General features: G+C 48.4%; 1 non-coding gene across 1 annotated transcript; it reads right to left on the reverse strand.

Moving 5' to 3' along the window:
• Positions 1–2877: 2877 nt before the first annotated feature.
• On the reverse strand, positions 2878–2950 carry TRNAT-CGU (transfer RNA threonine (anticodon CGU)). The gene has a single exon. It is a non-coding gene; the product is annotated as a tRNA-Thr (tRNA).
• Positions 2951–25310: the final 22360 nt, after the last annotated feature.

Here is a 25310-nt window from a genome sequence, read left to right on the forward strand (position 1 = left end):
AACATGGTGGCATTTTGGGGCACCACTGACCACTCTATACCAACGAACGGAGCAGGCGTAGACCACTGTGACCAAATCACACACCGGAACTTTTTGAATAGTTCATATGCACGTCTGAAACAATACCAAATCGCTCCACAGTACCTACAACTTGCTCAATGGTTGGCTTGTCATTGCAGTAAGAAATCGATATTGTCTGCAGACGCTAGCGCTTTAGCCTTCTGCCCTAGCACGCTGTAACAATGAATGCTGTCTGATTAAAGCATGTTCAAGCACAGCAGCTCTATGTAAAGAGAAAACAGGAGGGGCGATCGCCATAGGACAACCTCGCTGGACAGAGAATTGAATAGATATAGGCTCCGAAAAATGGTTATTCACAATCAAGCGGGTAGAACAATGTAACAAAGTTGCACTCCTTTTAATAAAGTAGAGCCAACATTAGCTTGTTGTAGAGAAAACATAAATGCGTCGGAACACGATGAAATACTCATGCGAGGTCAACTTGAAGTAATGCGAGTTGCTCATAATAGTTTGGACAATAATCAAGAATGAGCACATACCGCAGACCGCGAAGACCAAGAAGGGGGGGAGAAAGGGAACATGGTGAACAAAACTAAACAAATTATAGACAATCAGAAAGCAAGCATTACCACTCAGGCATGCATAGAATAAGAAACATGATTAACAATACGTTGGGGACAAAAATGGCATAACTCTCTAAAACAACTTTTATGCGCACAAAGAAAAGCAATCACAAGTTAGTTCATGAGTTGCCAAAATATAGACAAGAGTATGGCGTTGTCAACAATGAAGTTTATGTGTAATTATACGCATGTGAATAGTACGAGTGATATGGATGTTAGTTGTATTATATCGGCCCTTTATTCCACACGTTTGGGGAGGTCCAATTAGGATTGACATTACAAACTGTAATGTATTGGATAAAACGTTAGCAAACATTTTATAGTCAATATTGCACAACGTTATGGTCCTGTAGCCTTCAGAATGACGTAATATTTCTCGATCGCTACTTTTTGGAATCAAAATCGTGTGACTTAATTTTGTTGAAGGACCGTAGAAGTGCCTCGCTAGCGGAGCCCTCGGTAAGAATTGTCATTAGGATGGGGCACGGACGATTCTTAAGTGCTTTGTAAAGTTCACCTGAAATTTCCTGAGGACCATTGATGCCAAGGGCTGCCACTTGACGGCCCTCAACAGGCTCACTGGACAGGCTAATAATGTCCTAAGACTTGTAGCCCGTTTCTCAAATCGAAGAGGCGGTCTCAAAGAGGACAATTTGCTCAGAGGTTATCAGACATTCTTCCTGAGTCATGTCATCTACATCGCGCCATACCTTAATTGGGGTAAAGCGGAAAAGGCCAAGCTCGACTCCCTAATGAGAACCGGCCTCAAGCGCGTGCTCGGCCTTCCGCACTCCACAAGCACTGAGAAGCTGCTGGAGCTAGGACTCCATAACACCATCGATGAGCTGATAGAAGCTCACACAGTGGATCAGATAATGAGACTTCCATCCACTAAGCCAGGGATTAAGATTTTAGAAGAAGCGGGAATCCAACCCAGACATATGAACCCGCGACCAAAGTTAGTTCGACCCGGGAAATCAGAAGCCGCATCATGGTTGACCCCGTCCCACGAAACATCCACCCAGTGCATAACGAGGGTAGAAGATTCGCAAGAGCCAAGTCCACCCTTAAAAAGATCAATCAGCAGAAACTAGATGCCCTCTTTGTGATGCTGCCAGATATGACAGTGGGGATAAGTTCGCTGTCTCGGTGGTAGACGCGGGGGGCAACCTGGTCAATGCAGCCTCTGTTTATACGAAGTTTGCCCATGTGGCGGAGGAAGCGGTGATTGATCTGGCTTTTCACAGCTCAAAAGATCCCGCTATCGTCTTCTCGGACTCGCGCACGGCGGTTAGATCCTTCTCGTCCGCTATCATATCTGAACAGGCGAACAGTATTGTGGTTAAAGCACTTCAAAGGACTATAGGGAGAGCAGCGCAGGTAGGTACCAAATCTCGTGGCTCCCAGCCCATCTAGATAGCTCAATTAACCCACTTGGATGTAATCCTAACGAGCAAGCCCACCGGAGAGCGCGCGACTTCACGCATCGCGCTGTCGCGGGTAGCCAGGCTTGGAACGAGGTCAACATCCACAAATATCCATTGTGTGCCTTCCACGAAATTGTTTCCCATTATCGACAAGGCAGGAGGACATTTACACCCCTCACCCCAAATTGAACAAACCTCAGGCTACCACACTCAGACTCCTGCAAACCCGTTCGTATCCCACTCTTCGATCCCTTAACAAAATAGATCCTGAACACTCACAGTCGTGCCCCAAATGTGGTCATGACTCAGCCCTTAACGCCTCTCCACCCATCACGAAAGAACAACCGCAGGAATCTCTCAAGAGCAGCAATCTCCACATTCAACTCCAGGCTTTCCAGAGGGCCCACGACATTGCGGCGGGACTCGATCTTCCTGTCCCATCGTGGGCGGAGCCACCGACTTGATCTTCGGGAGCTTTCGGTTTTGTCTCTCCAAGATCTCAGTCCCTCAGGACTCAAATAAAGTTCTTGTCATGTCTTGTCTTGGTGTTTTTTTTAAAGACAGTTGGTCTACGTCGAGTTCAATCTCCTGCACCACTATACAGCGGAACACTCTTCGTGTGTTAATGGGCTAACAATAAACAAGAAGAAAGGGGGTTAGCCGAGGGGCCCGATTTTTATTGATCATATCATAAGAAGCTAACAAGTACTGACACCGAGGAGAACACAGGGAAATATATTTGTGCCTAATGAATGAAATAAAGAAATGATAAATTAATGAAAATGAATGTGCATGAAGACCCAACTTGCCACAGGTGGGGAACGATCCCACGTCTTTCGCATTACGCGTGCGATGCTCTACCAATTAAGCTACCGCGGCGCCGTTTCCCCGTCCACTTTCTTGGGTATTTGTGTTTCCTAGTAGAACCCTGGGAGTGTTATACAGCGCCACCACTCACAGACCTTGGCGGCGGATGTGGAACATCCTTTCTGCCGCAGGCGTCACGAGAACGAGAGAACGTGATGGACTAATAAGAGAGACGAAATGGTTCTGAAGTAGAGCTTCCTCTGTAGGATCCCTATAATTTCATCAGCAACTCATGTTATCAAAATGATCGTGCAGCTGAAAGACCTATACGAACAAATTCAGTTCCGTCTGGATTGGCATTCTGTATTTTGTAAGTTGCTTCTCATTGCCACCATTTAATGTTTCGTGTGAAGATTGACCCCAACCTGGAAAACGCGTTTCGAGAATGAAGAGTAACTGTATGGTGCTCGGTGTATGTGTCTTCTTCGCCGTGTAAGTAGAAGAGACTTCTCACTTTGTTTATTTGTTTGCTGCCCGCAGGATCGCGAGTAATGCATGCCTGAAATGAATACCACGAAAGAAAGAAAGAAAATTGGGGCCCTATGATTGGACTGCCGCAGCGGAAGACCAAGGTTCGATCCCACTACCGGGCACGCACACTATACAATTCAATTTTTTATGTGTCATCTATTCAGTAGGACAGCAGCAGCGCCCAGCCCCCATGGTCAGGAAATTCCAAGAGACCTCGCTTTAAAAAGGGGGCTGCCGCAGATGTAGGCAGATTCGAGCAACTTGTGCATCAAAGAAAGAGAAGCAGTGCAAGGGAGTTCTCGAACCCTTTGGAAATACTAGTGCTCTGGCTTCGGTACGGCTCGAAGTCTACCCAAGCAACAACGCTTGACCGTACAAATTCGGCGTAATGCTCTCGCTAAACACACACACACACACACACACACACACACACACACACACACACACACACACACACACACACACACACACACACATATATATATATATATATATATATATATATATATATATATATATATATATATATATATATATATATATATATATATATATATATATATATTGACACGTGTACTTATCTTTATCGGGCGACCACGTTTGGCCGCCTAACAGATGTTATCGCGCAGCGCAGGACGCGCCTGCATGTAAACGAAGTTTCTGGAATGTTATCGATGGTTCCGTACACTATCTTTTACCGCAACTTATGTAATCTGATTGCATGTATGCGCGACGCAAATAGTGTAGAACTTTGTGGAAGACACGCGGGTCCCATCGGTTAATCTGGAACATTCGACGACTGATCTATAAAAGCCGACGCGCTAGACCCGCTGATCAGATTTTTCGACTATCGCCGACTGTGTTCGCCGCTCTCGTTGTGCTATAAGTGTAGCCTGTTTTGTGGGCACATGTTCGCCCAATAAAATCTAGTTTTGCCTTTCACAGTATTGCTACTGTATTCTTAACGTCACCACCACGTGACATCTGGTGGAGGTGCTTTACGTTCACGTACCGGACGCCCCCGAGAAGCCGTAATCCAAGCCCGGACCGCAAAGCCAACACCAGCGCCGTCCCGGAACTTCGAGCAAGCCGCCAGCTACAGCAGCTGCCCCCGGAACACGGAATTCTACCAGAGACGACCAAGAAGATCGTCATAGTAGTTCGTCCAGAGACGACCAAGAAGACAGCCCCAATGGCAGCCGGAGCAGCCCCAATAGTTCTGCAGCAGCCCAGGGAGCCACCGACGTTCCGCGGTTTCACATTTGAGGACCCGGAAAGCTGGCTGGAGACGTATGAGAGCGTCACTACGTTTAACAGTTGGGACAGCGACGACAAGCTGCGGCATGTCTACTACGCACTGGAAAACGCCGCCAGGACCTGGTTCGTGAAACGAGAAGCCACCTTAACGACGTGGGACTTGTTCCGAAGCGGCTTCTTCCAAACGTTTACAAGCGTCGTGCGAAAAGAGCGAGCCCAAGCACTACCAGAAACCAGAGTGCAGCTGCCAAACGAGACGATCGCGATCTTCACTGAGGAGATGGCCCGTCTTTTCCGGCACGCCGACCCGGAAATGTCAGAGGAGAAAAAAGTCCGCTTCCTGATGCGGGGCGTCAAGCAAGAACTTTTCGCCGGACTTATTCGTAACCCGGCCGCCGAAGACCGTAGCTGAGTTTTCTGCAAAGGCATCGACAATCGAGAAAACTCTGGAGATGCGCACCCGGCAATATAACCGCCAGGGGCTCACGCCGCAGTACGCCATCCAAGGACTGGATTCTGACGACCTTGAGGAGACCAACAGGGCCATTGTGCGCGAAGAACTGCGCAAGGTCCTGCCTTCGTCGCAGCTCCAAGTGGCTTCGATCGCCGACATCGCGAAAGAAGAGGTGCACCGATCGCTTGGAGTTCCCGAGCTGCAACCACAATTACCGCAGCTCCAGCCAGAAGCGATGACATAAGCCGCCGTCGCACGCCGTCAAGGTCCCCCTCCGCGACCACGCCAGGGCCCTGCAACGACGCAATTCCGTCGTCCGCCGCCGCCGCCGCCAGCACGCCCACCCGTCGCCCAGTGCACCTACGCGAGGAAGACGGACACTTGGCGAGCCCCCGACCACCGCCCGCTCTGCTATCACTGCGGAGAAGCCGGCCATGTGTATCGCCGATGCCCATACCGGGAGATGGGACTGCGAGGTTTCGCCGTCAACGCTCCGCGTCCGCAGCAAGGTGAACGCCTTCGCGATATCGCCGGCTACCTCGGCGCTACTCAGTGGAGCTCTCGACTACCGTCGCGTTCGCTATCACCAGGCCGCTGCCTCTCGCCGCAGCGCCGACCACACACTGGCCCAGCCCGGGGTCGGTCAGCGAGCCCATATCCGGAAAACTAAAAGCAGCAACCGATGGAGGTGCGGTTACTGTTCGTCGAACTGACGAAGATCCTCCGCCGCCGACGAAGACGACGAAGAAACCATCTCGAAGACGGCACGCCGCCGTCCCGACGAAGTCAGGAAGCCAAGACGACACCGACGAAAGACGGCTTGACGACGCGACGTTCCAGCTTCAGTTCAACACGACGCAGCCGTGATCCGACGCCAAGACCCTACTGCAACGCCAGACAAAGAACCACCGACCTCGACGTACTTCTCGACGGCCACGCAGTCACTGCCTTAGTCGACACAGGGGCCGATTACTCCGCAATGAGTGGACACATCGCCGCCCAGTTGAAGAAGGTTAAGACTGCATGGGAGGGCCCCCAAATTCGGACCGCTGGAGGACACCTCATTACGCCGACTGGAATCTGCACGGCAAGAATAACCGTTCATGACCGGACTTATCCTGCCACCTTCGTACCCTCCAACAGTGTTCACGAGACGCCATTCTCGGCATGGAGTTCCTGAACCAACACGGCGCAATCATAGACCTGAAGTCAAAATCGATAACGCTGTCGGAAGATCAAGCGACACCGCCGGAGAGCTTTCGTAGTCACCACGCCTTGAGTGTTCTCGAAGATCAAGTGAGCATCCCGCCTCGCTCGGGCATTGTTATTTCGGTCGGCACCGAAACACCCGCTGACGTAGAAGGCGTCATCGAAGGCGACCAACGTCTACTGCTAGACCGCGAAATTTGCGTCGCAAGAGGGATCGCTCGACTGCATGGAGGGAAAACTGAAGTGTTGCTGACAAACTTCAGCCAGGAGTTCAGGCACATCAACAAGGGCACGACGATCGCGTACATCGAGGAAATTCTGGAAACCAGTAATGCGTTTGTCCTCTCGGATTCCGCCGCATCTACCCCGACGACGATGGTTCCCGAACCAGACTACGACATTATTCCAAGTCTCCGCGTGATTAAGCAACAGCAGCTCAGATGTCTGCTCCGACGATACAAAGGCTGCTTTTCGACGTCATCGAGGATTCGACAAACACCAGTCGCCAAGCATAGCATAATCACCGAGGAGCGCGCTCGACCACTCCGCCAGAGCCCTTACCGAGTTTCGCTGCGAGAACGTGTAGCTATAAGAGAACAAGTCGACGAAATGCTGCGCAACGACATCATCCAGCCGTCGAAAAGCCCGTGGGCATCCCCTGTTGTCCTGGGAAAGAAAAAGGACGGAACCCTACGTTTCTGCGTCGATTATCGTCGCCTGAGCAAGATCACGAAGAAGGACGTATACCCCCTCCCACGAATAGACGACGCATTGGATCGGCTCTGCAACGGTAAATACTTCTCGTCGATGGACCTCAAGTCTGGCTATTGGCAAATAGAAGTAGACGAAAGAGATCGCGAAAAGACGGCCTTCATCACCCCAGACGGCCTCTACGAGTTCAAGGTTATGCCATTCGGACTGTGCTCTGCGCCTGCAACGTTCCAGCGCGTCATGGACACGGTGTTAGCAGGATTGAAGTGGCAGACCTGTCTCGTTTATTTGGATGACGTCGTCGTCTTCGCCGGAAATTTCGACGATCACCTCAGGCGGCTTGCGACAGTACTAGAGGCCATCAAGTCGTCAGCGCTTACTCTGAAGCCGGAAAATGCCGCTTCGCTTAGGATGAGCTTCTGTTCCTACGCCACGTAATCAGCAAATCTGGTGTCCATCCAGACCCGCAAAAGACAGCTGCCATCGCACAGTTCCCGCAACCCATCAACAAGAAGGCAGTGCGTAGATTCCTTGGCATGTGTGCCTACTACAGGCGCTTTGTCAAGGACTTTTCACGCATCGCCGAGCCGTTGACACGTTTAACTAAATGTGATGTTGAGTTCAAGTGGGAAACGCCGCAGGCCGACGGAATTGAAGATCTCCAACGACGCATGCAATCGCCGCCGGTACTTGCGCACTTCGACGAGTACGCCGATACAGAAATCCATACTGACGCCAGTAGCCTAGGCCACGGTGCCGTTCTAGTCCAGAGGAGAAACGGAGTCGAACAGGTGATAGCTTAGGCTAGCCGGTCGCTGTCAAAAGCGGAAAGCAACTATTCTACGACCGAAAAGGAATGCCTCGCCATCGTTTGGGCTACAGCTAAATGTCGCCCTTATCTTTATGGCAGGCCATTCAAAGTCGTCAGTGACCATCACGCGTTGTGTTGGCTAGCGAATATAAAGGATCCTTCAGCACGACTGGCGCGGTGGACCCTCAGACTTCAAGAATACGACGTCACTGTAACCTACAAATCCGGACGAAAACACTCCGATGCCGATTGCCTATCACGCGCACCCATTGACCCGCCGCCGCAAGATGACGAGAATGACGACGCCTTCCATGGAATGATAAGCGTGGAAGACTTCGCTGAACAGCAACGGGCAGGCCCGGAGCTAAAGGGCCTGGTCGAATATTTGGAAGGGCACACCGACGTTGTCCCCAGGGCATTTAAGCGCGGATTATCTTCCTTCACGCTTCAAAACAATCTACTCGTGAAGAAGAACTTCTCACCTTCGTGTTGTCCCGTCAGGACTTCGTCCAGAAGTATTGCACACCCTACATGACGATCCGACCACTGGACACCTCGGATTTTCCCGGACACTATCGAGGATACAAGAAAAGTATTATTGGCCGCGCCTGACCGCCGACGTCGTCCGTTATGTCAGGACATGTCAAGACTGTCAGCGACGCAAGACACCGCCGACAAGGCCAGCCGGATTACTACAGCCAATCGAGCCTCCTTGCAGACCATTCCAGCAGATCGGGATGGACTTGCTGGGACCCTTTCCGACGTCAATAACCGGAAATAAGTGGATCGTCTTGCCGACGGACTACCTCACCCGCTTCGCTGAAACTAAAGCACTGCCGAAAGGCAGCGCAGCCGAAGTGGCGAAATTCTTTGTCGAAAACATCCTGCTGTGACATGGTGCCCCAGAAGTCCTCATCACCGACAGAGGAACGGCCTTTACAGCGGAGCTCACCCAAGCCATACTGAAATACAGTCAGACAAGGCACAGGAAGACAATGGCCTACGACCCGCAGACGAATGGTCTTACGGAGCGGCTGAATAAGACCCTCGCCGAAATGCTAGCGATGTACATCGACGTCGAACACAAGACCTGGGATGCCGTCCTGCCGTACGCAACATTCGCTTACAACACGGCAGTGCAAGAAACCACAGAGATCACGCCGTTCAAGCTGGTTTACGGCAGGAACCCGACGACGACGCTCGACGCCATGCTGCCGCACGTAACTGACGAGGAGAATCTTGACGTCGCTACCTCTCTCCAGCACGCCGAAGAAGCTCGACAGCTCACCCGCCTACGGATCAAGAACCAGCAGCGTACCGACAGCCGACACTACAACCTCCGACGACGCTTCGTCGAGTACCAGCCCGGCGACCGTGTTTGGGTATGGACCCCGATACGCCGACGAGGACTCAGGGAGAAACTACTCCGACGCTATTTCGGACCCTACAAGGTCATCCGACGTATTGGCTCTCTGGACTATGAGGTCGTGCCAGACGGCATTTCGCGTTCACAGCGGCGCCGCGCACGAGCTGAAGTGGTCCACGTGGTGCGCCTTAAAGCCTTTTACGGAGGCTGACGAACTTCCTTATTTTGTTGTTTTCTTTGCTACGAGTGCTTCTTTTTTTATTACTTTCGTTTGTTTGCAGCATCGGGTCGATGCTTTTTAAGAGGGGGGTAATGACCCGTGTACTTATTTTTATCGGGCGGCCACGTTTGGCAGCCTAACAAATGTTATCGCGCAGCGCAGGACGCGCCTGCATGTAAAAGAAGTTTCTGGAATGTTATCGATGGTTCCGTACACTGTCTTTCACCGCAGCTTGTGTAATCTGATTGCACGTATGCGAGACGCGAATAGTGTAGAACTCTGTGGAAGACACGCGGGTCCCAGGGATTACTCTGGAAAATTCGACGACTGGTGTATAAAAGCCGATGCGCTTGACCCGCTGATCAGATTTTCGACGATCGCCGACTGTGTTCGCCGCTTTCGTTGAGCATTGAGTGTAGCCTGTTTTTGTGGGCACAGGTTGGTCCAATAAACGTTAGTTTTGTCTTTCACAGTATTGCTACTGAGTTCTTTAACGTCACTGCCACGTGACATCTGGTGGAGGTGCTTTGCGTTCATGCACCGGACGCCCCCAGAAAGCCGTGACCCAAGCCCGAACGCGGAAGACAACACCAACGTCGCCAAGAACCAGCGAGGTAGCCGCACATTGCAAGGACTGCCCCCGAAACGCGGACTTTCGCCTGAGAGGACGAGCAAGACCGTCGACCAGTCAACCCCAATGGCAGCCCCAGCGTCCCTCATCGTGCTGCAGCAGCCCAGGGAGCTTCCGACGTTCCGCGGTTCAACATTCGAGGACCCGGAAACCTGGCTTGAGACGTACTAGACGGTCGCTGCATTTAGTCGCTGCATTGACAATGTATACCAAGACTTTTACAAGCTCTTCGCGATATCCGAACTTAGTGCATCTGTAGTTTCCGCTACATTCGCGACGCACGTTCCGCCCAGCTCCATGTCAACTCGATTGATACACGACTACGCCGCCACACATCGCCGCAACCATACAAAAACCGCTTCAGAACTCCCTCTTACAGCTTCGCCGTAATATGAATAACACACGCAGGCACATGTGCACACATAAACGCGTTACGGATGAGCATACTCATTGACCCTGAGGTAGAGTCAGTGAACGACGGTCGTCATCAATCAATCAATCAATCAATCAATCAATCAATCAATCAATCAATCAATCAATCAATCAATCAATCAATCAATCAATCAATCAATCAATCAATCAATCAATCAATCAATCAATCAATCAATCAATCAATTAATCAATCAATCAATCAATCAATCAATCAATCAATCAATCAATCAGTAAATAAATCCTTTATGTGCCCAGGAACCACCGGAGGTGCGCACATGGTGCACAAAGAACTAAAATAAAGTTAGAACAGCTATGATCAAAAGTTACGGAATAAAAAAGAACAGGATAAACAGGCACATAGCACACATCTGTACAGTACCCACAGCAGCCACACCGCGTTCAGTGCAAATAGTGATGAACAGAATACAGAGTATCCTATAACTAGCGATGAAGTTAGAAGGGCACTTTAACACATGTCCCGGGGAAAAGCGGCAGGAGAAGATGGAAAAACAGTTGATTTAATGAAAGATGGAGGAGTATGCTTCAAAAGCTTGCGGCCCTTTATACGCAAGGCCTCACGACTTCAAGTGTAGCAAGAGTTGAAAGAATGCCAACGTTGTACTAATCCATAAGAAGGGAGACGTTAAAGATTTAACGGAAGAATTATAGGCCCATTCGCTTGCTTTCAGTAATGTATAAAATATTCACCAAGATAATTTCCAATCCAGTCAGGGCAAGACTTGACTTCCGTCAACCAAGGGAGCAGGCTGGCTTCGGGAAGGGATATTTTACAATGAATGACGTCCATGTCGTCAGTCAGGTAACTGAGAAATATGCGGAGTAGAATCAACCTCTCTGTAAGCTTTGACAGATTATTAAAAGTCATTTGATTCAGTAAAGATGTCAGCATTCATGTAGACTTACGTATTTAAGGAGTACAGGAGACATACGTTAATGTCGTGGGAAATATCTACAATGTCTTCATAGGTACCTTAGTCCTCCAAAAGAAAACTGGAAAGATGGCTAGCAAGAAAGGCGTCAGACAAGGAGACACCATATCTCTAACTGCATGCTTAGAAGATGTATTCAAGCTAATATGTTTGGAAGGCTTAGGAGTGAATATCTACGGCGTATACCTCAACTACCTTCGGTTTGCAGATGACATTGTTATGTTCAGCAACACTGAGGATGAATTGCAAATTATTCAGGACCTTAACCGAGAAAGTGTAACTGTAGGGTTAAGAATAATATACAGAAGACAAAGAGAATGTTCAATAGCCTGGCAAGGGAAAAAAATATATGATCGCCAGTCGGCTTCTAGAGTATGTGCAAGGGTAAGATTATCTAGGTCACTTACTCACAGGGGACCCTGATCATGAGAACGAAATTTACCGATGAATAAAAATGTGTTGGAGTCCATAGGGAAGGCATTATAAAATTCTGACTCGAAGCTTTCCACTATGATTGAAAAGAAAGGTGCAGAATCAGTGCATTCTACCGGTGCCAACATATGGGGCAGAAACTTGACAAGGAAGCTAAAGAACAAATTAACGACCGCCAGACGTATTGTTAAGACACAGGAAAAGAGCGATGTGGATCAGAGAACAAACGGAGGTAGCCGATGTTCTAGTTGACATTAGGAGAAAATAAATTATGGAACTGGGCCGGCCATATAATGAGTAGAGCACATAACCGGTGGACAATTAGACTGACAATATGGGTACCAACCTTAACAAAATGCAGTCGAGGACTGCAGAAAATTTAGTAGAGTGATAAAATGAGCAAACTTGGAGGCCCTAGTTGGAATAGGCTAGCCCAAGATTGGGGTAACTGGAGGTTCCTCGAAGAGGCCGTCATCTTACAGTGGAAATAAAAAAATAGGCTAAATACGATGATGATGATGAGTAAAGCATATAATCAGAAAATAGTGGCAAATTGGGAGACAGAGTACAGACATACATAAGAGGTCAAGCACGGAATAAAGATGCTTGAACACAAGTCGGTGGATTGAATTACACATTCAACGAGGTGACATATGCGTGAGAAAAGAGAAACCATATGAGTTACGGACTGGATTCCAAGAGAAGGGAAGCGTAGCAAGGGGTGGCGGAAAGTTAGGTGGGTGGATGAGATTAAGAAGTTTCCAGGGACAAAATGGCCACAATTAGTACATGACCGGGGTAGTTGGAGAAGTATGGGAGAGGCCTTTGCCCTGCAGTGGGCGTAACCAGCCTGATGATGATGATGATGATGATGATGATGATGATGTTATGAGAGAACAGGAGAATAGTGCAGCCAGAAAAGACCAAATGGGAGCACGACGCTCTGAGCAGAAAGAATACAAGACGTTTTGAAAGACATCAACATAGAGAAAATGACCGCTGCATAGACTTTGCATGCTGTGCAGATGCGGAAACGTGGATGCGTCTGTATAAATAAATAAATAAATAAATAAATAAATAAATAAATAAATAAATAAATAAATAAATAAATACTACATCTAGGAATAGCTACGGTGCCTTCGTACTGGTGCAACTATATGTAATGCGCGAGACAAAATGTACAGTGAAGACAAATGTGGTAGACAAAACAAAGTGAGATTGAGAAACAAATAGCGAAACAGAAAACTAGGACACGGGAGTGAAAGTTAATCATACTGTCACGTGGTAGTGACGGTTGGGAAGGCAGCAAAACTGTGATTAACGAAACGAGCGTTTTATTGGGCGAACTTGTGCCCTCAAAAACAGGCTACACTCAAAGAAGGATGGTAGCGGCGAACACGATCGGCGGTCGTCGAAAATCTGATGAGCGGGTCAAGCGCGTCGGCTTTTATACATCTGTCGTCGAATGTTCCAGAGCAATCGCTGGGACCCGCGTGCCTTCCACAAAGTTCCACATTATTCGCGTCGCGCACACATGCAATCAGATAACACAAGTTGCGTTGAAAGACAGTGGACGGAACCATCGATAACATTCCATAAACTTCTTTTGCATGCAGGCGCGTCCTGCGCTGTGCAATAACATTTGTTAGGCGGCGAGAAGTGGTCGCCCGATAAAGACAAAGAAGTACACGTGTCAATACAACAGGGTTATTTACATCTGATTATCTACGTAAACTGATCATCCATATTATCTAATTTCGTTGCGCTCAATTAAAAAATTAAATCATGGGATTTTACATGCCGAAACCACTTTGTGATTATGAGGCACGCCGTAGGGGAGGACTCCGGAAATTTCGACCACTTGGTGTTTCTCAACGTGCACGTAATTCAAGTATACGGGTGTTTTCGCCCCCATCGAAATGCGGCCGCCGTAGCCGATATTCAATCCCGCGGCCTAATCCCGCAGCCTAACACCATAGGCACTGAGCAAGAACAGCGGGTCTTCGTTCTGCTCAGTGAAACTCGGCATCACTGTAACAGGCACGCAGTATGACAGAGTGTATAGATTAGGTAAGTTCACAGATGAAAAGCCATCACCTATCATTGCTAAGCTGACATATTTTAAAGACTTAAGGTGCATCTTGGCTTCTGCGCGTAAACTAAATATTCTGATTTCTATACTCGATATTACTCCTCCTTTAATACACGATAAGCCAGAAAACAAATGATCGAGCGTGCGAAGACTCGAAATAAACCTTGGAAACTGTCAGCTGACCGACTGCATATTGATGACGAAACTTATGCATGTGATGCCACAAAAGGGTTTAGTGGTGGAAATGAGCAGATACCTAAATTAAGACACATGTGAAGCTCCGCTAACTCATCGCATTGCTACATCATTAACATTAAATTCACTAATATTAGAAACATGATGTCGAAACGGAAACTCGCCTCATGTTATTTTGATGACTGCGATTGCACTATTCATGTTCTCATGGAAACCTAGTTTTACCCCTACTTTGGCGGTGGCGAAATACTTCTCAATGGGTACACCTGTAATACAAGGGACGTACCGAAAGTAAGTTTCGTTTCTACTTTTGAAAGAGAAGATGGTACACCTGGTGAAAGAATCGCCGTAAAAATCCACGCGCGTTGCTGGTTCAACGACGGAAGGAGCGTCAGCGGAGGAGGAATGACGTATGCTCAGAGCGTCGAAGAAGAGTGATTAGCAGCGGACCGGGGTCCCGAGCTTATTGGAATACAAGTCACGATGATAGACAGACGTGTGCTGACAACGTGGTCGCCAATAGAAGTGCGTGCTGTTATACAGTATGAATGGGCACGTGGAACTAGTGTGTGAACCATTCATGAACTCCTACAGATCGTGTACGGCGAAGAGTTCATGTCACAGGACTTGCATCGCAGGGCACTGAGTTTTACCAGAGTGGTTTCTTCAAACTGATTGCACGCCATGACAAATGTTTCAATCTCGGTGGCGAATGTGTTGAAAAATAACGTAAGGTGTATAGTTCGTGATACTATGGTGTATTTTTTTGGCAATAAAGTTTCCCTCCGAAAATAAATGTCGAAACTCACTTTCGTAACGCTCCTCGTATTCATCGTCGTAATCGTACAGATAGAAGAGGAGGCGGGGTCCTTCTGGCTCTTAAAAACACAATTACGTTATGCCATATTGACACATCTTCAGTTCTGGAGATTTTCTGGGCTGTATGCCTCTGCTGTTCTGCAAAGGTTTTGATAGGTGTTTGAGAGCGCTCCCAGAAATCTAGTGAGTGCTTTGCTGATTAACTGCACTGCAGCATCGCTAAAGCCACCCAGCTCTGGCCTACCGAATTCACGTACTTTGCTGGTGACATTAATCTTCCTCTCATTGATTGGCCACACTTGTCGTCATGCTGTAATTTTTAATTTGAATTCATTAGCTTTACATTAGACTATAACCTATCCAGATTATTAACCAACCTACCCATGGTCCTAACGCCTTAGATCTTACACCAACGGACGCCGCGGAGACTATTGAACAAGTAACATGCTCACTCCAATAGCTTACTCCATGTGTTCATCAGTGTCTCATTACCATATACAGGTGTATCAAGAAAGACAGTTGATGACCACAACAACGGCAATTATGAAGTAGTGAACAAAAAGTAGAATAATTTTTAAATATCAATTTTTTCCTAGTTTTACACCAGGTCTAGTCATGGAACTGGGTCATGTTCGGAGATAAGTTAGGCGCATTAGTTGATCAGCACATTCCTCCAATCACAATAACTGAAGATAAGAACAAACAGTGGTTCACTAAGTCCATTCACTTACTCAGAAACAAAAAGAAATATTCGTACAGAACCGCAAAACGAATTGGCCGCAGGTCAGCTTGGAAAAGATATCTTAACTGTTATATGCCTACTGCTCCACTCTAAGTTAAGCCAAGAATAAATACTTTTCGCAAGACCTTCCTGCACTGCTCAAATCTAATCTTAAGAAGCTCTGACAAATTTTATCTCCTGAACGCCATACTAATGACATTCTGTTAAGCAAAGAAAACAATACCGCTATTCGAAACAGCGAGAGCGCACAAGATTTCAAAAATTTTTTTTTTCATCCCAATTCACGAAAGAAAGGATCACTAGTTGGTCTGTTGTTGCAGACCTAGATTACCGGTACATGGAATCTATTGACATTAATATTGATGATATTGTTCAGCATATCGATAACTTGAAAACTTTGTCTTCAGCAAAAGTAGAACGACTTTTGCTGGGTATCAAAATGCCTTTCATCGCAGTGGAAAGACAGCAATGTATCATTTGATCGTTTCCTGAAAGAAACAGACGACGCGCATCGGGGAGCGACGCGGATAAGAAACATGTATTTTGGAAAAAGCGGCTTGATGCTTGTTTGTTCGCTCGCAACATTTCACTTGGGATGACTTCTTTCTTCGTGGTGAGGAGAAGATTGTTTTTTTTTTACAGCGACGCTGTCAGCCTCTAGTTAGCCGGAATTTCTAGCGGCGCATCCTCGCGAAAAACAAAAACAAAAGCAAAACAGAAACCACCTTCAGCCATTAAAAAAAAACGTTCAGCGATTTAGGCAAGAAGTGCATTCATTCTTTGGTATCACGCATACAATATGCAGAAAAACATTCATTTCAACAGACAACAAGCACAAAACAAGCATCTAAACCACAGAAGTGATGATAACGCGCTCCTGATAACGATGCGAAGCACGTAGCATTCACCGCCTACGTTTCCCGGTAAATATTACTGTTGCGCAATCTGTCGCGACGACGGCAGCTTGTGACATGGGGGGTGAGGTTACTAGCCTCTCATATATAAAATAACCAGCCTAGGAACTGATTTCATTCTTGTTGCAGCATCCCCATGGGTAGGCAACACATGGTTAGGACTCCTGAGGAGCAGCGTGAATGCGAGGAGCGGCAAAGGGAACAGAAACAGCAATGCGACCAGCGGCGGCATGCTGCCAAAATTATTATTACTCCCAGTAATCTAAATTACCCTTACACTGAAGCAATAAAGCATTAAATACCCCTTCAGCAGTTGTAGTAGTGGTTTTCAACAGCTTCGCTGGATATCCACATCCACTTTCGCAGGGCCTGGATAGCGAGTCATTTTTTAAATATATTTTAAGGCGAGAGCCCTAAGTGGCTCATACCCCACATGGCCTTGAAGAAAAACACGTCTTCTGGTCCAACACTACAAAAACAATCATCAGCAGCAGTGGCTCATATCATTCTAAGCAAGCAAAAATGCAGTGGCTCAGCCCTCTCTTAATGCAGAAACTACAAGCACTCGACAAACTGAAGTGTGCAGGGCATACATTCATTGGAATCACGCATATAACATACAGAAACGCGGCGTCTAGTCGAGAGGTATAGAAAACCCACGTGGCGTTCTCGATGGCTTCTCTAAGGCTGCGGCTACAAGCACTCAGCAAAGTGAAGCGTACAGCGCATACATTCATTAAAATCACCCATACAACTCGTCTTCAAGTACGCGTAAGAGTTTAGCAGGCAGCTACCCTAACCTGTTCCTATCCCCGCAAACACGGCCGTAGTGTGCCCACCGAAAAGTGCCCGTTAATCGCGTTTACGCGCAAACTCATGGCATCATACCCTGTTCCTCTCAACGGCCAGGCTATCAAATACCAGAAGTCTCACCGCTTCTTAGGTGTGATCATTGACAGGGATCTTTCATGGAGCCCCCACCGCATCTACATGAAGCGGAGACTAATTTTCATTATACCTTTAGGAAGGTTCCTGTGCGGAAAAACCTGGGGTGTGTCGGTACAGTACATGCTGCAACTGTACAGAGCCCTGTTTCTGGGCTTTTTACGGTACAGCTTGCAGGTTTTGGCGAACACATGTAAAACAAACATTCGTACCCTCGAAAATTTGCAAGGCCAGGCTCTACGGGCATGTCTTGGACTACTACGATGCGCCTCGACTCACGCAATAATCATGATTGCTACAGTCTACTTGGTCCCCTTATATATAACGATTGTCAACCTTAGAGCACACACTCAACATCTGTGTCGCGTACTCAGTCACTATATTGCTACTTTGCCGGTACAAAGACCTCAAGCTACCTTTTCCAAACTTGTTGCGACAAATCAACGCTACTTTCCGTCGGGCCTTGCACCAGCAGCAAGACTTCTGTTACTCCTCTGGTGCCTACGACAGCCACAACTATGCCTCACGATTGCAGGAATTACAAAGACGACCCGTCATTCAACAGTGGCTCTACGTCAACCCACATTGTCATTACTGAACGAGGCATATGAACAAAGAATGGACAGTTACACCGACGGACCTGTCTCAGCCACCAGCTCCACAGGCACTCTTATAATCTCGGTCTTAGAAGTCACAATTACATTCAAGGTTTCGCATATAACGACTTCTACGGCAACAGAACTTGCCGCTCTACGTGCCGCTGTTAATTACATTGAGCAAGCCAACCCTTGAAAGTGGGTCATTTTTTGTGGCTCCAAGGCAGCCCTTCAGAGTTTGCAGTAAACCTTACGACGCAAGACCCATGAACTGGTGTTTGAGATGACCAGAGAGGTTCTCCATCAAGCCCTCATAAACGGACATGATACGGTCTTCCAAAGGCTTCTGGGGCCCTGTGGCATCGTCGGAAATGACCTTCCTGATGATGCCACTCGGTCAGCCCATAAAGAAACTCTGACACTTCCTATACCTTTATAAAGGACAGGCGCTGCGAGGGCTATCGTTTACTTGCCCAAACGAAGACTGAAACTGAGGCTGGGGTAACGCCATCCTCAGACCTAAAATCTAGAGATTTGAAGGAATTACGGATGGCTCAAAGTGAGTACCGTCGAAGGTTTCTCGAAATCAAAAGATGAGCAGACGAGTCTTGGAGCCAAGGGGCGGCACGTCTGGAGGCAATGTTCACGTGCTACCTCAGTAGTAGAGGTGCAGTCGTTTGAGAGTCTGCAGGAATTGCTGATAGCTGACAGGCTAAGGCAGTTAATGCCAAGGGATATCCGTTCACGAGTCACTAGCAGGAAGTAAAGGGCTGGTTGAATCCAAAAGGCATAGCAGAGTTAGCCGCTAATTTCGTAGAAGGCCTGGACATTAGCAGGCAAGGCAATTACCGTGATACAGCATCAAGAGATCATAATTACAGGCCGCAAGCGAAACAGTCCACTGGGTCGAGCTTCAACCCTAATTTTGTAGGGTATTTTGGACGTGGCCAACAGGGCCACTTTCCAAGAGATTGTGAATCTTCACATGACAATACTGCAAGAAAGCTCAAGTTTCGCGTGTAGCTCCCTAGAAAGAGGTCGTTTGAGAGCCCCGTCACGCTACCGCGACACACTGCATTTACGAACAGCCCACGGATGGGTGACCCGAGAATGGAGATTCTAGTGGGAGAGACACCGGTGCGGCGCGCACATTGACCCAATGCAGATATCACGGTGACACGAGCGAAAGAGGTATCAGCTGAGATTTTGAGTCAGAGCAGAGGCTGAATAAAGCTAACTAGTACTTTTCGACAAGATCCTACCGCACACTTGATGTATCCGCCTCTTGGTCTTCCATGCTCGTCAGGGAGTGCTACGCGTGGTGCCATTGCTTTGCGCTGTAACTGATCAGTTAACTACCAGTGCGGCAGTATTACTCACTCCAGAAGATTAGGAATCCCTTCGTCAGTCCCGGCAAAAGCTACTGAATGATCTGAAGGTATATGATTGGGGTATAGGCTTTAATAGCACGGGAATTTGGACAGGAACGGTATTCTTCGATGAAAGAGCAAAAGCAGGTGAATATGCTCTAGCCGTAATGTATCGGCTGAGATTTTGGGTGAGAGCAGAGGCAGAATAAAGCTAACTGGTGCTTTTGGAGAAGACGTTACTGCACACCTGATGTATGCGCCTATCGGTCTTCCATCCTCGTCAGGGAGTTCTACGCGTGTGCCATCGGTTTGCGCAGTAACTGATCAGTTAACTACCAGTGCGGCAGTATTACTCACTCCAGAAGATTAGGAATGCCTTCGTCACTGCCGGCGAGAGCTTCTGAATGATCTGGAGGAATATGATTTGGGGTATAAGCTTTAAAGCACAGGAATTTGGACCAGAACAGTATTCTCCGATGAGAGAGCAAGATCAGGTGACTGTGCTCTAACCGTAACGCTTACGCCGTGCAGTGCGCATTTGACATAGCATCGTGCAATGACCGCCAGGCGACTAACACCGAGATTGGGGCAGACAACTCGTTAGAAGATGAAGGAGATAGGGAAGACGGCGCACGAGCATTGGAGTCAAGAGCGACTAATCCCACGCCAATTGAGGAGCAGGAGCAATTGGAGTCAATATGATGTATATGGAATTGGTGTTGCTGTCGTTGTGTGGTCTGTCTATGAGAGTACATCAAAGTGCAAGATGATTTCACACGCTGATGTATCGGGCAATTACCGCATGTGAAGGACGCGGGTCAGCTCCGCGAAGAGAGGATGGTGGAAACACCCACGCATGGGGAAAGAAATGCGGCTTAGTGGTTGCGCCGTAGAAGAGCCGCGAATACCCTCGCTCGGAACAAAAGTAAAGGTTGTAAATGTGAGAGCATTACTTGTCGCTGAGGTATGCTGCTGAGTTTAGTGTTACTGCAAAATGTTGCTGTGTTTATTGCTGCTGCGTTACGTTTCAGAGTGCAATGTTGCTGCTCACGAGGTCGCAACAACGCGAGATGACAAACCGGCCATATTGGGATCTCTGAGCTCAGTTTTATTTGCCGAGTTCTCATTACAGTTGTGATTCACACATATTGAGATGAGGGATTTTACTCGATAATACCACTTTTTAGCTCGATGACACCCCTTTGCCAAGCGATGGCGGTACCTTTCCGAGCGGCACCATGGTGTTTACATCACATTTCTCCATCTGGTTCGTAGGCGACCTCCACCTCACACTCTAGGGGGGTGTCGTAGTCGTCGTTCGACGGGTGCCTGAAGAAATGAGTCTGCGGGGTCCAAGTTGATTGGCAGTAGCATGGCCTTGTAATCGGAGTAGTATGTCGACGCGCACCCCACTCCGTGCACTGCGCGTGGCTTGTTGTCGAACACATTGTCGAACACGTTGGGGGGATGATGATGTCCCGCTGCAGCCGCTGCACGTGTTGAAGAGGCGCGCGCGCCCGTAACTTGAAAGCGATCTGCGAAAGTGGCTGAGTGAGGCGTTTGCCGATAGCCCAGTCAGCACTGTGTTTTCACCACTTTGTTGGCGTTGAAGCCGGAGGCAGCGCAACGGCAAATTCGCTTGCTGCTGCGGGCGCTATACCAAAAGCGGTCGTCTTATTACGGGACGGACGAAGGGTACGGTATTCCCGTTGGGTAAGCATACAAATGCACACGCATTTAAAATTAAAACTTACCTGCTCCGCCTAAACTCTGCGAATGCTGGCTGGCCCGAGCAGACTGCGCGCCCAGGCACAGCCAGGAAGGCAAAACCAAATACCTAGAAGGTTATATAGGGCGCGTGCCGTGGCGCTTCGGCGAAAAAGTACCTAGAAAGGTGGTACGTGCGGGCGGCGCATGGCGGCACAGCGGTCGAGCACTGGGCTTGGGCGTAAATAACAGGCTTATATAGAAACACACGACCCGGTGAGACCGTGCATGGGGAAGCCGCCGGGCGTCGGCAAGGCAGCCGTTTACCCGAGGCAATGAGGTAAGCTTTTCGGTCATTCCGTGACACCAGCCCACCTGGTGCGTAACCCTTGCGAGGTGCCAGCGCCTCGAGTGCCGCGCACGGATGCCGACTGTATACGCCAAGATGCGCTCCGTATAGTTTTTACGTGCAAGCGTGCATGTCCCTTCTGGGAAATCGTTGAGAGTATGTTTGAAATCGCCAGGGAAGCGAGCGCCGGAGGGAGAAGGCGCCTGGAAGTGCACAAGAGAATCGCCACGCTCGCGTTCTTTCCGTTTGTGCTTCAACGCCGCGGTGCTCGCTGCGCGTGTGCGCGGCTTCTCTTCTTTGCATGTGTAGCAATATGCGCTTCCCCTGTGGCGGACCAGGCGTTGCACCGTCTAGATCAAATATAGCATCGGCGACCGCGTTCGCACCTTTACATTTGAACGTGGACGCCATCGTGCTCGCTGTGCTTGTTCTCTGCGTTTATACGCTTTCTCGTAACTTGCGTTCACGAAGCGAAACGTTACTGCAACCTTTGAGTTAGATGAAGATGACGTAATTTGTGTGCCGTTTCTCTGCCACGGCTCTATGATGATGACGGGTTCACAACTCAAGTAATGATCTCGCATTAATTAAGATCAAGTAACAAGATACGTACGGACATGAGCAATTGTCTCAGGATTTATGTTTGCGAACTCAGGTAATGTATTTATTCAAGTGCCGTTGGTAGTGGAGATAAATCAGAGGGCTATCATAAGCCTAGCACTGTGCGCACACGGAGAAACCCCAATGAAGGAGTGCAGTTATATTGGCTTGACGCCCTTCGAAGTGTGTGAGGCTGTAAGCAAAACCTGCTTCTAAAGGCGACAATGAATTTGAAGGATAATATATGAAAGGCTGTACACGCTATTTAGGCCCCTGTATAGGGAAAATATGTGCTCACAGTGGAGAAGAGGGACAAGGAAACTAAGTTGTCCGTACTGCATTAGCCCAGTAGGCAGCGGCAGGCAAAAAATTACGCCCTTACTTATGTCTCGATGGCTGTTGATGGTAATTCGATTAGCATTCGATCAATGTAGCGAGCCACCGCATTTCTGAATTCATGTTGATTTGAAGTCGGTAGTGGTAATTCTGAGACTTCAGTTGCTCCGGTGTCATGCCATTTGGCTATGGCGCTTGCTTCTTAAGTTATCTAACGAACATGGCGGCATGACTACGATAGTTTGACGCCGAGAAAGTGACGAAGAAAGAATTACGTTGACGGAACGACAAAGGTGGGCTAAAATTGGCGATCATATGGTGATAAAATTGGCCCAGAGCGATTGTTAAAGCATCTAGACATGTGGGTGCGTCGATAAAAACTTCCCGGGAACCAACCTCCTGGGCCGAGTCCACCGAGAGCAGGATCATGCGCTGGGCCGGCTTTTGGAGGGAGAACGGGGGGGGGGGGGGAGGTGGCTTCACGGAGAGTTGGTTTGCAAAGGTGGGCGGCATGACGCAATGCTCTCTTCTGTACTTTCTTTCTATCCTCCATAAAAGACATGACATTGATTCGAACATTCCATTTTGAATAATCCAGGTATCTTCGGTTACAAAAGCGAATAAGACTTTAGGTACACTAAAAAGGTTAAATGAATGTGGCATGTCGCATGTAGCACCACCTGGTTTCAAAGGGGATGCCCACATTATCATCATAATAACAAATCAAAACTGAAATGTTTGGTAGTTTGTCCAGCCGCCGTGTGATTATGAGCGAAATGTTTTGTCGCGTTCATGCACTTTTTTTGTGAGCGGTAATTGCGTCAAGGTTTGACCTCCCGCTGATGAAGCAGAGCGGAAAGATTGATTCGTTTTATGTGCCTGCGTCTTCGGAGTAACGGATAGAACCTGTGTACTGCAATGAGGAACCAACTTTAGAATTCCAGCATTAGATCCGTTACAAGGAGGCTCCTCCTCTAATCTCAGCGTTCTCCAGAGGCTATGGCGCTGTTTCCAAATCATGCGGATGCCGTAATCTCTGCCATTACCCAGACCCTTAATCAGTCGCGAAGGAATCTATATATATATATATATATATATATATATATATATATATATATATATATATATATATAAAGAAAAGTTCTTGAGCTAGGCTCCCATTGACACGAGGCCAGGAGAGAGAAAACGGTCGCTGCGCAGCAGCAGCGCGCGTGCCGCCGTTGTAGCGGGTGAGAGGGCAAGTTGAATAAGGTGACGGTGGGGGGGGGGAACGATAGAGAAGGGGCCCCCTTGTGCAAAGTAGCACAGTGCCACAATGCACATATACAAGGCACGGCCCGTTCCGGCAACGTCGTGGTCCAGCTGAGGTGCTGAAAAACTTCTAAAAAGAATATACACGCGGGTTTGGCAAAGGAAGTACGTCCTTGGGCTCAGTTTTAGAGAGCCGAGTTAAGGACCCTCCGTGTGGTGCAGTTTTCTAATGTTTAATGGACAACTGACACCACGTCTACTCGTGCGCATTCCAAGAAGAAGCAATACGTTACTCAGAAAGGCTACTTGAGTGACAGGGTGGAAGAAACTGGATTTATTAGTTTTCCGCTCGCCCCGTTGAGGTGCACGCGAAGGGAGCAGCACGCTGTGGCCAGCATCTCCGTTTCAGAGTAGAAAACATGTATTCGTGCTTCCCTAGGGTGCGTCGATGTAGCGCGCCGCCGTTACAGGGTGGAGACAGTGCCTTCGTGACCGCCATATTGGGGCGAGCGTAGATACGGAGGCCAATGGAGCGTCGCCCGATATTGTCGTTTAGCATGCGCTTGCGCCAGCAAATTCAGGTGTATGAAGGTCTCAAAAAACGCAGGCTTATTGTCATGTACTCATGACGGTAGTCCGGTCGTGAAGGATGCACCAAGAGGCTCCTAAAAGAAACACGTTATTAGGCTGACTTGCGCCTACTAAGAACTTCACAACTTCGCGGCGGCGAAAGCAGCACACGTGCTCGGCTGTAATCGATGAACAGGATGACCGCCACTCTCGGCCGAGCTCAATTTAAAGCCGGCAAGGAAACTTCGAGATAAGATGCTAAAGACAACGACAGTATTCTCGAACCCGACATAGTCGCGCATGCTCGGATCAGTCGAGATAAATCTGGTCGCATCTCGCGTCACAGAAAAACCGATAATGTGGCGTGCCGGCCGCTTTAAGAAGGATCCAACAAACAAAAGCAAGCTTCGCGGCATTATTCTAACTACACAATGCTGGTACCTAAAACCAGACAGGTGCAATACTCTTATAAGAAACCGCATAGGTGTTATGGCTTGCCTCGCACATCTCCGAGTTATCATTCGCATTCCAGTCTTTACGCCTCACTTTCGCCTCCCATAGTTTTCTCCGTTCCTTATCCTGTGGAAAGGGAAAACAGTGCGTGCCTTTCGTTGTCGAGCCGGTGCAAAGCGGTACGCAACACCCTGACATGCTTGTGTTTGCGACTGAACACACTTCAGTCACCCAGCAGCTGGCGCACAACACAGCAGCTTCGCAAACTCCCCAACAATGCTGCTTCACCAACGCTGGAAGGAAGTGACGCAGCAAGCGACTCGCCCCAATATGGCGACCGCGGAGCGAAACAGCGCAAGCCAAAAGGTGTCACCACCCTGTACGGCGGCGCGCTACATCGATGCACCCTGGGCTTCCCAGGTTTGTAGTCACGCCTGATACCAGCAAAAGATGCTGAGAGCTAGTGGGGCCATACTAATTCAGGTACAA

Source organism: Dermacentor variabilis, chromosome 7 (genome assembly GCF_050947875.1).
Source record: "Dermacentor variabilis isolate Ectoservices chromosome 7, ASM5094787v1, whole genome shotgun sequence".
NCBI lineage: Eukaryota > Metazoa > Arthropoda > Arachnida > Ixodida > Ixodidae > Dermacentor > Dermacentor variabilis.